We start from the raw sequence: 13931 nt of genomic DNA on the forward strand, positions 1-13931 counted from the left end.
TCCAATCTATAAACTGCTCCTTGGGAGAAAGATGGGCAATTCTCCTTCCATGACTCTAAGAGCTTTGGAAATGCAATGGAGGGCACTGAATATAGGGCATTTTGCTTTGATAATCAAAGCAAAGAAATAAAAAAGGTACCGCAGGCTGTTGTTGTTATGAACTATTGTTGAGTTAGAACAAACTCAGAGCTGACCCTCTAGTGGGTTATCAGAGGCAGTAGATCTCAGGGAAGGAGACTGTCCATCTTTCTTCCACAGAGCAGCTGTGGATTCAACAGAGCCACGTTGTTCTTACACATTAAAAACTTTCCCTACACATCAATGAAGAAAGTTCTCAAAAAAGAAAAAGGCATCTATTATAGAGACTGAGAAAAACTCTTTGTAGATATTTAAATTCAGCTTTTTTTAGCTTTCAACGTTTCCTTATGGCCTAACTACTTTGTACTTAAAGTTAATCCCTTTTTATTGTTAATTTGATGGTATTTAGAAAATTGGAAAAGAAGACTCTGAAGTTACTACTATTGTCTACAAAGGAAGTCACTGTCTGGAGGTTCAGCTCCTTTCTATTCTTCATCTGTTTACAACTGTGAATTTAGAAGGGTTTGTTTTTTTGTCTTTTGACAAGTAGGCTCAGCTATCATTAATTTGCTCATTTAACATATATTTATTGATACGATTTTATTTATCAGGTACTCTTAAGTTTTGCAAATATAGGAAGGAACAATATGTGGGGTTTCTTTTTCATAAAACTGATTTTCTAGTGATGGAAGATTGTTATGTTGTTAGGTGCTGTTGAGTTAAGTATGACCCCTGGTGACCCTATGAACAACAAATATGAACCCTGACCTATCCTGTGCCATCCTCATAGTCTCTGACACACACTTTAACTCACTGCTGAAGTCATTGTGTCAGTACATCTCATTGAGGGCTGTCTACCTTTCCAAGTATGACATCTCATTTAAAGGAACAGACTCTCTAGCAACATGCTCAAAATATATGAGATGGAATTTGGCCATCCTTGCTGCCAAATAGCATTCTGGCTGAACTTTCTAGAAAACATATCTTTTCTTTTTCTTTTTTCAATTCGTGAGATATTCAGTGCTCATTTCCAACACCACAACTCAAAGGGATCAATTTTTCTTCTGTCATTTTTATTTATTGTCCAGGTTTTAGATGCATATCAAGTTACTAAGTGATGGAAAGAACATGACCTGAATCAGGTTCACCTTAGTCTTCAAAGTTATGTTATTATTGCTCCTCAGTTGTTCCCCTCTCTTTGGCTGATGGGAGATAGGTTCACCTTAGTCTTAGTCTTCAAACTTATATCATTTTATTGTAGATAGAATATAGAATGTGTGTGTAACAATATGATATATATGTAACAATATGATATTTGCATATAGCAATGTGAACTATATATGTAACAATATGGCATGTATGTAACAGTGTGAGATAGAAATATAACAATGTGAAATATACATATCTTTTTGTTGTTGTCACTATGTGCAGTTGTTTGTGACTCATAGTGACCCTATGTACAACAGCCCGAAACTCTGATCTACCCTGTGCCAACCTCACCATCTCTGACACACTTACTCCCACCACTCCACTCACAGAATCGAGCCATCTCATTGAGGGTCTTCCTCTCCTGTGCTGTCCCTCCACTCTCCCAAACATGATGTCCCTTTCCAAGGACCAGTCTCTCCTTGCAACATGCCCAAAGTATGTCAGAATAAGCTTCAGAATCCTTTACTTAAAGGAGCAGCCTGGCTTCACCCTCTCCAGGACAAACCTGTTCTCCTAGCAGTCCATTGTATATTCAACACTCTTCTTATCTTTCTCTATGCAGTATTCCTCCACTCTTGGAGTCAGCAACTAGCTCCATGCCAGTTTCCTTTTGAAGGAGGTCACGGAAGGGAAGTTTCTGGGGTCATGTTTGTTGTATGTGATTTTTCTCCCCTGCCCCTGCAAATGGGTGGTCCTTGAGCCTTAGACTAAGAAGGATGGAGTCCTGCTAAAGGGTGTGGCTTTAAAATCAACAATGAAGCAGTGAGTCTCTGGGCTGGCCTGGGCCTGGGGCCTTGGAGTCTCCCTCCACTCTAGGAGTCGGCAGCTAGCTAGCATGTCCATGGCAGTCTCCTCTTGATGGCAGTCCTGTAAGGGAAGTTTCAGGGGTTGTGTTTGTTGTGGGTTACTGTTTTACCCCCCTAAAAAAAAAAAAAGCAGGTGGCCCTTGAGCCTTAGATGAAGTGTGGAGGCCTGCTAGAGGGTATGGCTCTAAAATCCTGGAGATTATAGCAAATTATATTTGTTAATTTTAGATTGAATAGTCTTTGAAACACACAGCAATCATTTGTCTATTTGCTGTACTGAAAAACTTGGAGTTGCTGTGATGCTGAACACTGTTCCATAGTCGTGCCAAATGCCATAATGTTTACCATTATGTAGGATGTTTAGATGATCTTCCAGATTAATTCATGTTGGGAAGCAGGAGTGGCATCCACTTCCTAAACTAGATGCCTCTGGAAACACTACAAACTCTCTAAATTCTATAAATGTACAGAAATGATGTTGATTATAGAACAGAGTTCAGTTCTTTTGTGTAAAGCATACTCTGAGTTGTATTTGACTCAACAACACTTAACCACTGCTAAATGAGACTAGTGCTGTTATATCTAGAGGAACACTCTTTTACTTTGCACATCACTCTATGTTAATGTGCTGTATGAAGTAACCTGGATTTGCTGTGATGCTGAACCTTGTGCTATTGGGGTATCAAATACCACTAAGGTTTCCCATTGTGGACATTGTTTGGTGGAGCTCTCAGTTGTAAAACAGGTTTCGGAGCTGGCATGACATCTACTTCCTAAACCACATGCCTCTGGAAACTCTATGAACTTGGAGAAATGGTTGTAGTTATTGAAAGGCTTTGCATCTTTTGTTCATAAAGTCACTATGAGTAGTCCTCAACTCGACGGTTATCAACAACAACAACGTCTATATCTATCTATCTAGAGAGAGAGAATTATGCATCATCGAGTTGGAAGTGACCCTTAGCTGACCCACTGGAGGGTTTTCAAAAGCAGTTAATTTCATGGAAGGAGACCGCCCATCCATCTTCCATGGATTACCTGGTGAACTTGAACCACATACCTTTGGAATTGCAGTGCAGCTTTTTGCCTCTAGGCCACCAGAGTACTCTCTCTCTCTCTCTCTCTAAAATATGTCATAATATATAAGAAAGTGAAAATACTGACATTGGTAAAGGTACCATCCAACTTTGAGTATTGAAGGTTTCTCTGATGTAGTTAGCTTTAAGGGGAAGCTGAGAAAGGTAGCAATATATGTTGATATATGGAGGAAGGGTATTGCAAACTGAGGCAGTAGTAAGTGCCCCAGATCTGAGACAGATGCACGTATTGTATGTTCAAAACTGAAAGTAGATCAGTTTTTCTAGAAGATAGAAGGAGGTGAATAGTTGAACAAGTTAGTGAAGCAGGAATAAATACGATCATGCAAACCCTTCTAGGAAAATCCTTTTCATTTTCAGTATGGTTGGAAACTACTGCAGATGTTGAAGCTACAAATGTCATAACATGAATTCTGATTTAAAATGATGACTTGTGCAAGTGTGCCAATAGTATTGAACCAGCTCCTTTCCCAACTCTGGCATAATATTTTAACATTAAGTTTTATTTCCAACTAGTTCACCTAAGGGTCTTTATTTTATAAATAAAAACATAATACATTACTTGTTGAGCTACTAACCAAAGGTCTATGTTTACAATCCACCAGCTGATGGCTAATTTCCTCCTGTAAAGACTTACATCCTCAGAAACCAATGATGGAGGCAGGGGGGTGGTGCGGGCATGAACTTATATAGACTTGATGACTTGACAACAGTGTGTTGAGTTTACATAAATTTACAGACAATGAATACACTTTGCGAAATTTCCGTTACACTCCTCCTTTCTTTTGGGTTACTTTGCATTGGAATTGGAAGAAAACTCTTCAACAAATTTAACAAAATGTTACTAGCTGAAACTGAGCAGAATGTGAAACATTTGCTTTAGAAGGTCAAGAACTGCATTCTTCAGTATGGCTTGCACCTTAACATCAAGAAAACAAAAATCTTCACCACTGGACCAATAGTCAACATCATGATAGAGAGAGAAAAGAGTGAAATTATTAATGACTTTATCTTCCTTGAATCCACAATCAATACCCTTGGCACCAGGAGTCAGGAAATCAAAAGGTAAGTTGCAGTCGAGAAATCTGCTTTCAAGGACCTCTCCAGAGTGCTAAAGAGTAAAGCTGTCAGCCTAGAGACTAAGGTGCAGATGATCCAAGGCATGGTCTTCTTAATTGCTTGCTATGCATCTGAAAGAAGGACAATAGCTAAGGACGACAGAAGAAGAATCAATGACTTTGTGTTGAGGTACTGAAGAAGAGTATTGAACATATGGTGGACAGAATAGAAAACAAACAAATCAATCCCGGAGAGGATAAAATCAGGTTACTCCTTGTAGGATAGGATTTTGAAGCTCTGTCTCACATAATTTGGGCGTGTTGTCAGAAGGGGCCAATCCTTGGAGAAAGACATCACACTTGGAAGGGTGTAGGGTCAGTGCAGGAGAAGAAGACTATGGATGAGGTGATTGACACGATGTCTTTGACAGTAGGATCAGGTTGTCAGAGATGTTGAGGTTAGTTCAAGAAAGGTCAGGGTTCAGAGTTGTTGTTCACAAAGTCGTTATGACTTATAGTTGACTCATCAGCACATAACAACTCCACAGTTTAATTTGGAAGACAGCTACTTAGTTCATTGACAGGAAGAGATCCATATTTGTTCTCATTCCTAGGAAAGGCAATCTAACAGAATGTGGAAATTACAAAATTATAGCATTAATATCACATGCAAGTAAAATATTGCTGAAGATTATCCAACAATGGCTAATTGTCAGACATAGTCAGAGAAAAGCTAGAAGTTCAGGAAGGGTTTATAAGAAGCCATGGATATCACTGCTGATGTCAGATACATCCTGACTGAAAGTAGAGGAATACCAGAAGAATGGCTATTCACACTTTATCTAATGTACAAAGATATCTTATCATGTGGGTCATAACAAATTATGGCTGACACTGAAAAGAATGGGAATTCCTAAACACTTAATTGCAAAACTGACACAAAAAACTAGACCAAGAGGCTATTGTATAAACAAAACAAGGGAACACTACAGGGCTTAAAATCAGAAATGGTTTTATTTCTCTGTATCCATTCAATTTTTATGCTGAGCAAATCATTAGAGAAGCTGGACTCTATGAAGAAGAATGTGGCATCAAGATCCAAGGAAGACTCATCAAGAAACTGTGTTAGGCAGACGATACACCTTTCCTTGCTGAAAGTGAGGAGAACCTGAAGCACTCATTGCAGAAGATCAAAGACTTCAATGTAGATTATATCTCAATAGCAAGAAAACAATAATTCTTAACACTGGTTTGATAGGTAATATCATGATAGATACAGAAAGACTGAAACTATCAATGAATTCATCTTACATGGATCCACAATCAATAGACTTGGTAGCAGCTTTCAGGAGATGAATAGATGTATTGCACTGGGAAAGTCTGCATTCAGGGACCTCTCTAAATTACTGAGCAATGAGGTCAGTTTGAAGACTAAGGTGTGCCTGATTCAGGCCATGTTCTTTTCAGTCACTTGCTAAACATCAGAGAGCTGGACAATAAATAAAAATGATGGAAGAAGAATTGATGCCTTTGAGTTTTAATATTTATTGTTTTCTTCTAAACATTCATCTAAACAGAACAATGGAAAACTTTTTGGTTTAATCAAGAAAGATATGCATCAGAGTTGCGTATTTTCTCCATGCTTATTTGTTTTATATGATGTGCAAATAATTTGAAAAGCTGGACTATGTTAAGAAGAAAATGGCATCAGAATTGGAGGAAGATTCATCAACAACTTGCATCATGCAGGTCACACATTACTTATAGAAAGTAGAATAAAAACAAACAAACCATGGAGCACATATTGCAGAAGATTAAATACTAAAGCCTTCAATGTGAATTACATGTCACGATCATAAAAATAAAAATCCTCACTGATGGACCATCACAATAAATGGAGAAAAGATCGAAGTTGCCAATGATCCAAAATTGATACTCCTGATATATGCAATAAAGACATTATGAAAGGTGTTCCTTTGGGAAAATCATCCAAAGATCTCTCCAAAGTTTTAAAGAGCAAGGATGTTAGTTTAAAGAATAAAATGCAACCGATCCAAGTCACGGAAGTTACAACGACTTGTTATACATCAGAAAATTGGACAATTAATAATAAAAATAATAAATAATTTTAATAAATTGATTCCTTTTAATTGTGGCATTGGTGGAGAGTATTGAATTTCCCCCCAGACTGCAAACAATCTATCTTGAAGGAAATGCAACCAAAGTGCTCCTTGGAGGCACTTCATCTAGCTTTGAGCATATTTTCAGGAGGAACCAATACTTGGAGAGATATATCATGATGAGAAAGGTAGAAAGTCAGTGAATGATAGATGGACACTTAACAAGTTGGTCCTTGACAAAATGACTTTTTATATAATGAACCTAAATATGACACAGATTGCAAGGATGGTGCAGGATGGGGTAAGATTTAAGTCTGTTTTTAAAAGGATTGTTATGAATGATATTTGACTCAGGAGCATATAACAACATAATTCAATGTATTCAATATCCATTTAAATATATCCATGATATTTACTCCTTGCAATGGTTTTCATTTTTTGTTGCATTTCTATGATCATTTCCCCCCTAACTAGAGTTTCTTTTAATTATGGACTTCTAATTTAACAGTTATTTTTGTTTCAGAATCATGATAATTTCTTTCAATTGTCATAAGGAGAAGTGAGATGACAGATTTACCATTGTTCTTTTGAAGATGAAGTTCTTTTTCTTCAGTCTACTTTAATGATGTTTTCTTTTTATTTGATTGTTAGTGATTTTCAAGATGTTTTTAAAGGTGTATGCATGTGTATGTTTTAATTCCCTTATCATTCATAACTTTTTCTTATCTATACTTTGATATTTCAAAATCCTTGATCTTTCAAGATATTTTGTCTTCTAATATTATGCAAAAAACCAATTTAAACCAGGCAGGCCTGAGGGTCACAGTTTAAAATCACCCACCTTGGGCTTGGTAGCATAACCAAGCATGTCCACTAGGCCAAAGTAGCTCTCTCTGTGTTGTCATTGTTATTGTTGTTAATTTCCATCAAGTCATAGATGACTCATAGCGACCCTATGAATGAAAGACCTGAGAACTGTTCATAGTTTCTAGAGGCAAGGCATTTTGGATATGGATGCCACTCCTGCTTCCAAGCTTGTTTTAATTGGGAAGCTCCACCAAACACTGTCCGCTGTGGGAAACCATTATCCATTATCACATCTGACACATCAGTGTCACAGTGTTTAGCATCACAGTAAACACGAGTTACCTCCATACAGCAATGCACAGACCACTGCTATACCACTTAGAAGAATGCTTGACAAAAACAATTTAAACCAGGCCCTTGAACCCTAATGGATTTTTAGAGTGCCTTATCACATCCCCTCACTTCCCTTAGCAAATCAACATTCCACCCTACAGCTTGACAAATCCCAGCCAACAGCTTCTGTAGAACCAGCTCCTGTAGATGATTTTCACACTGGTCTCCAGCACCATGCTGCCTACCAAAAAGGGTTTAAATTGTTTTTTTGTCAAACATTCTTCTAAGTGATATAGCACTTGTCTATGCATTGCTGTACAGAGATTGCTGTGATGCTAAACACTGTGACACTGATGTGTCAAATGTGATAATGGTTACCCATGGTAAACAGTGTTTGGTGGAGCTTCCCGATTAAAACAAGCTTGGAAGCAGGAGTGACATTCACTTCTGGAATGGCTTGCCTCTGGAAATTCTATGAACAGTGCTCAGGTCTTTCATTCATAGGGTCACTATGAGTCGTCTACAACTCGATGACACTTAACAAAAACAACAACAATATATTGCATGTCTCACAGACACAGTAACTCTTTCAATGGTCTCTTGTATGTCAGGAAGTGTGAGGAAGGGCACAGGATAGGACAGAGTTCAGATAATTTATTCATAGGGTCACTATGAGTCGTTCTCGACTCGAAGGTATCTAACAACAGTAATATTATCTCTGTCTTCACCTTGTGAGATTTAACATGTGTTAAGTTTTTCCATCATCACCAAAGTACATAGTTCATTATTTTCTGCATTTTCCATTATTTCTTAACCTTCTGATTCAGTCTGCAGACTTTTCTGCTGACTTCCTCTGGTATACAAATATGCTTTTCAACTTTATCCAATCTTTTATTACATCTATATCATTTGGATTTTTTTAATGTGGTTATTGCCCTTTTTCAGTTCTATAAGTGCCATTGATTCTTAAAACCGCTTTTCCACTGTGCTATTTATATTCTTAAATGTATTTCCATGATTATTTACTGCTCATAATTTTTTGCCACTTAGTGATGGCTTTGATTTTGTCTGATATTTTTTTACTAAATGAAAATAATTGTGTTTGAAAAATTATATTGGTTATTTTGATAGTCAGAAGGAGTTTATCTTCTTTTAGTAAGGGTTTCTTGGATTTTATTTATTTGTTTTTATATGCTCTGAAGTTAAGAATAAATCAGTTTAAAGGGAGCTCGAGTAGCCTAGTGGCAAGAAAACTGCACTGAAATCCCAGAGGCAAGAAGTTAAAATCCACCAGATTCTCCATTGGAGAAGGGGGAGAAATCTCCTCCTGTGCCAGTCATCTCCAATTTGATGGTATACATACAAAAAACCAATAAAATTAAAAAAGGAGTAAGACAGTTTAGTACATTCTGTGATTGTTGTTGTTGTTGTTTTTAAGAGCCCTCATGTCCTAGGCAACTCATAGCAACCCTATGAACAAAAGACCTGAACACTTGTATAACTTCCATCAAGTGGCTGCCATTCCTGCTTTTAAACTTGTTTTAATCGGGAGCTCCACCACAAACTGTGCACCATGAGTAACCATTATTGTATTTGACACATCAGCGTCACAGTGTTTCGCATCACAGCAACCACAAGTTACCTCTGTACAGCAAATGGACAGACCGAGGGCTTTAAGACTTAGAAGAATGCTTGACCAAAAACAATTAAAACCAGGTCTGAGGGCCCTGCAGATTTTAAGAACCAAAGCATGGTTCAAACTCCCTGAGCTCTGTCATTGCAAATTCCTCATAATCCTACAATCTCATTGGCTCTCACCACCCCAAAACGCCTATCTAGGAGCTTTCCACTGCTTCTTCAATCTCCTCCCATTCTGATGTCACATGTTTCTTCATAGAGTCTGACTTCAACTTCAATGATTTGTCCACCTTATAGACTGAGTATACATGAGCGAAGGATACACATATAAATAGAAGATGAACAAAGGCCTGAAGCCTTTCTATAACTATCATCATTTTTCCCAGTTTATAGACTTTCCAGAGGCAAGTATTTTAGGAAGTGGATGCCAGTCCTGCTTTCAAACCTGAATCATTCTGGGAGCTCCAACAAACACTGCCCGTGATGGGTAACCAGTCATGGTGTTTGACTCACTTATGGCCCTGTTGTCCATCATCGTGGCAAGTCTGTGTTATTTCAGTAGAGCAAATAGACCCCTGCTGTACCACTCAAAAGAGTGTTCATCCCAAATCAATTATTTTGCCCGAGGGCCATTTTTAAAAAAAATTTTGTGTGCATGTACCATCAAATCAGATCTGACTGGTACAGGAGGATATTGCGCCTCCTTCTCCGGCAGGGCATCTGGTGGATTTGAACTGTGTTCCTCTGGGATTGCAGTGCAGCTTCTTGCCACTAGGCCACCAGAGCTCCCCTACTGAGGGCCATTTTTATTAAGCTGATATAAAGTTTTATATCAGATTTGTTGAGACTGATACATTTTCTAATTTTCCCTTACTCATAGAGGTAGCTTTTTAAAGTCTTAGCTTAAAATCCAGGCCATCTTACCATGACAGGCTGATGCCAATTTTTGTCTCCCAGAATCTAGGAGACTGAATAAAAACATGTTTAGTTTCTAAGCTTCTTAGCCACTATTTACAAATAAATGGACAGTTGGAAGACAAAAGCAGAACTGAAAGTTAGACTTACTGTTTCTTATTTCTCTCTTTCCAGGAGTTCTTCAAGATCAGTGGTCCTTGCTGACTTGGCATCTTTTCAATGTCTTCAGAAGGATTTCTCTTTATTTTATCTAACCTTTCTAGTTGTTATGGGGTGAAAGGCTGGTCTTTACAAGATAATCCACCATGGCCAGAAATTTAAGCTCCTTTCTATAAGAATTTAATCTTTCAATGTAGCTAAGGTTTATTTTATCATCTCAAGTGTGTGGCAGCTTTATCCTATTCCTGGGTCAATGCCAATAGCTCACCCTGCTAACACTTATAAATAAAGAACAGCATACATAGGAATGATTGGTGAAATCATGAAGATGGATTAGAGCAGACTTCTTCTCCATCAATATCAAAGTGCAGAGCATAGGTACTAGTGAGTAGGCACTGATAATAGCTTCATTTAAAGACAACAGTTTATTTTAGCTCTAGGTGCCCACAGATATTTCCAGATTATCAAAAGAAAGAATTTAAGTTTTAAAACTTAAGGTGATTTTGTGTCTTTTCCAGAAAGCATTATGCTAAGTGAATTAACTCAATCTCATAAGGACAAATACTACATAAGACTATTATTGTAAAAATAAAAGTATAACTAATAAGATGTGTATAAATAGTCAAAAGAGGAAGGGAAGAGGGAGAAAGGGTTAGAAAAAGGGGAAGGGAAAAAAATCACTGGATAGCAGAGTTTAATGGGCAGACTGGTGGGGTGGGGGTGAAGGAATGGGATAGAGTCATTTTAGACTCAAAAAGATAGTATAAAAACAGGCATAGATCAATGGGTATTAATCATATGAAATACAGCATATATGTATAATTGTACAAACACAATGCAAATGATAGATCGTATAAAACTATAAATGAATGAAAGACAATGTAAATGATTTATTATATGAAAACCAATTCAATATTATTTTAAAAAGATGGCTACAGATAAACATTTTATTCACTAAACAGATTTCAAATGGTAAAATATGTTCTTCCTTGGTTTACTTGTCAGTAATGTACAAACAAGGTCTGGGACAGCTTAGTAGATATCTGTTTCATCTTCCAGTATTTACACAACTTAGCTGGGTTCACCTTGAGGTTAAAGTTCACTCTTGTCTGTGGCGTAACTATGATTTACCACTTGAGGATCTGTGCATATGTTCATTTGTATGCACACACAGAGACACACTTTTTCTGCTCCTGTTTCCAAGTTGAAAATGCCCATTATGCTTAGTGATTCTCCTTAATCACATTCAAATATCCAAACAAAATCTACTTAAAACTGCGGGGGATGCTAGTTAAACTATCAACTAGAAGTAGATTTCCAGTCCAGCCTCATTAAAATTCAAAATTACTCTTACATGGACTAGACTACACGATTTTGGTTCATTTATTTTTCAGGTGTGAATGACAATTATCAGAGCTCTTCACAGTAGCAGGAGTTTGATTTGCCTGACTGCTATAGATACTGCTGTGAATTCTCCCAAGCCTGACAAATACTCGAATGAATAATGAAAGAACTGTGTAAGTGACAAGTGATTGAAGGTCCATGGCATTAAACAATCTGATTACTTGGCTCCAATTCTCTGAATAAAGTACAACATGGTATGAAAAGTGACCTCTTCCAGTGCTGGGTTACGGTGGGTTTTTATTTCACAGCACTAAAGTATAAGGAAATAAATTACTCCACATATTCAAGAACAGGTCTCATATCAGGTTGAATAGTGATGAAGCAACTACATATAAACCACCTCCAATCTGAATGTATACATCCCTACACAGGGTGTTTAGCATGGAATTATATGGAGTGTTGGGGATACTGCATAGAATAATGAGAATACTATTGTTAATACAAGATCAAATGTGTATTATAATCAAGAAAAAGTCAACAGGGACATAATAATTCAAGATAACCAGATCGTAAAGAGATAACTTTTTTAAAAATTCAGGATATAAAAAAGATTTAAAAAAGAACTACTAAAGGAATTAGGATTAAGAGAGGTAAGATTATATAAAAGTCAAAACATGATTCACTAGCAGAGAGGCATTTTTAGCAATGTGAAGTGTAGAAAGAAAAGGAAATATTTTTTAAAAGTAGTTTTTTTAACACATCGTTCCATTAAGAATTTCTACATAAAAGCTTTGTTGTGGGGTAGTTCTTCGTTAAACTAGGAGTTATGGACTGCATCTGCCAGGGTCGCAGGTGGAGATGGCTTATGCTGCTGTATGGACTCCTGCTGACCAAGATAGGTTCTTATGTATCTACTCTGCTTGTTTAAATAACAAGAAGACCATCGCTGAGGGGAGGTGCATCCCTATAAATATGGCTGTTGAAAATCCCACCGCTACAGGGATTCAAGATGTACATGTAGCAGTTGGACTTCATGCATTTCTTGAGAAAACCAAAATGTACTCTAGAGAGTGGAATCGAGACACATAATATAGGGGCAGAGTCCGGGTGCAGCTCAAGCAGGAAGATGGCAGCCTCTATCTTCTACAGTTTCCATCACATAAGTCACTAATGTTGTATGCAGTGGAAATGATTCCTAAACTAAAAACAAGGACACACACAAAAAAAAAACAGGAGGTGGTGACCAAAGGCTTTAGCAAAGAGAGGGAAGTAATAAAGGAAAAGGAAAGAAGAAGAAATGATATGGTATAACAATCAAGGCTCCTGTGATTGACGTGAATGGAGGCCTCCATTCTGTATCTAAACAAAAGAAACTTTGTTTGCGTCTTTAACTGTGAACTTTTATGCCTCCCAGCTTCTGCATCTGAGTTGACAGTAGAATAAAATATGTACATCAAAGTTTGCATCTAGTTTTTATGCTGTTTAAGAGAAAAAAATTGCTTTTCACTCTTTATGGATTAAAAGCATGATTTTTAGATGGACAATGGACTATAATGTAAGTTACTTGAAATCTGTGTGTTTATCCTCTATATAAACCTGTGCTTGAGATAAATTTAATAACATTTGAACTGTACAATTTGTTCATATTTTAAGTTAATGAAATAAAATTTGAAACCACACTTAAAAACAAACAAAAAACCCCTACAAACCTTTGTTGTGGTTGTTAAGTGCCGGTGAGTTGAGTACGAGTCATAGTGACCATATGAATAATAGATTCGAACTCTCTTCTTCCTTGTGCTATTCTTATCATGCCTGACATACTTGAGCCCATTGCTGTAGACACTGTATCAAGCCATATCGTTGAGAATCTTTCTCTTTCCCCTAACCCTCCACCTTTCCAAGAATGATGTCCTTCTCCAAGAAATAGCCTCTCCTAACATACCCAAAGCATGAGAGATGATGCTTCTCCATCCTTGCTGCCAACGGGCACTGTTACTGCACTTTTTCCAAAACAGAAATATTTGTTTTATTGTCAGTCAATGGGATATTCAGCACTCTTCTCCAACAACACAAATCAAAGGCATTGATACTTCTGTTTTCTTAGCAGGTAACTAGAAAGACTATGGCTTGAATCAGGCATACCTTAGTCTTTAAACTGATATCATTGATTTTCAGGACTTTGGAGAGGACCCGGAAAGCAGATTTTCTTAATGCCTCTAGATCTCCTAACTGATGGAACCAAGGGTGTTGAAAATGTCAATCTTTGCTCCATTTGTCATGATGTTGCCTATTGTTCCAGTGGGGAAGGTTTTTGTATTTTGATATTGCGATGTATTGCATACTGAAGGCTGCAATCCTTGATCCTCT

The 13931-nt window shown here is 37.3% G+C and overlaps 1 pseudogene; it reads left to right on the forward strand.

Annotated features, from left to right (window-relative positions):
- The first annotated feature begins 12422 nt into the window (after positions 1-12422).
- LOC102873795 lies at positions 12423-12865 on the forward strand (annotated as a pseudogene).
- Positions 12866-13931: the final 1066 nt, after the last annotated feature.

Source organism: Elephantulus edwardii, unplaced genomic scaffold (assembly GCF_000299155.1).
Source record: "Elephantulus edwardii isolate Elephantulus edwardi_28Jun2011 unplaced genomic scaffold, EleEdw1.0 scaffold00084, whole genome shotgun sequence".
In the NCBI taxonomy this organism is placed as follows: domain Eukaryota; kingdom Metazoa; phylum Chordata; class Mammalia; order Macroscelidea; family Macroscelididae; genus Elephantulus; species Elephantulus edwardii.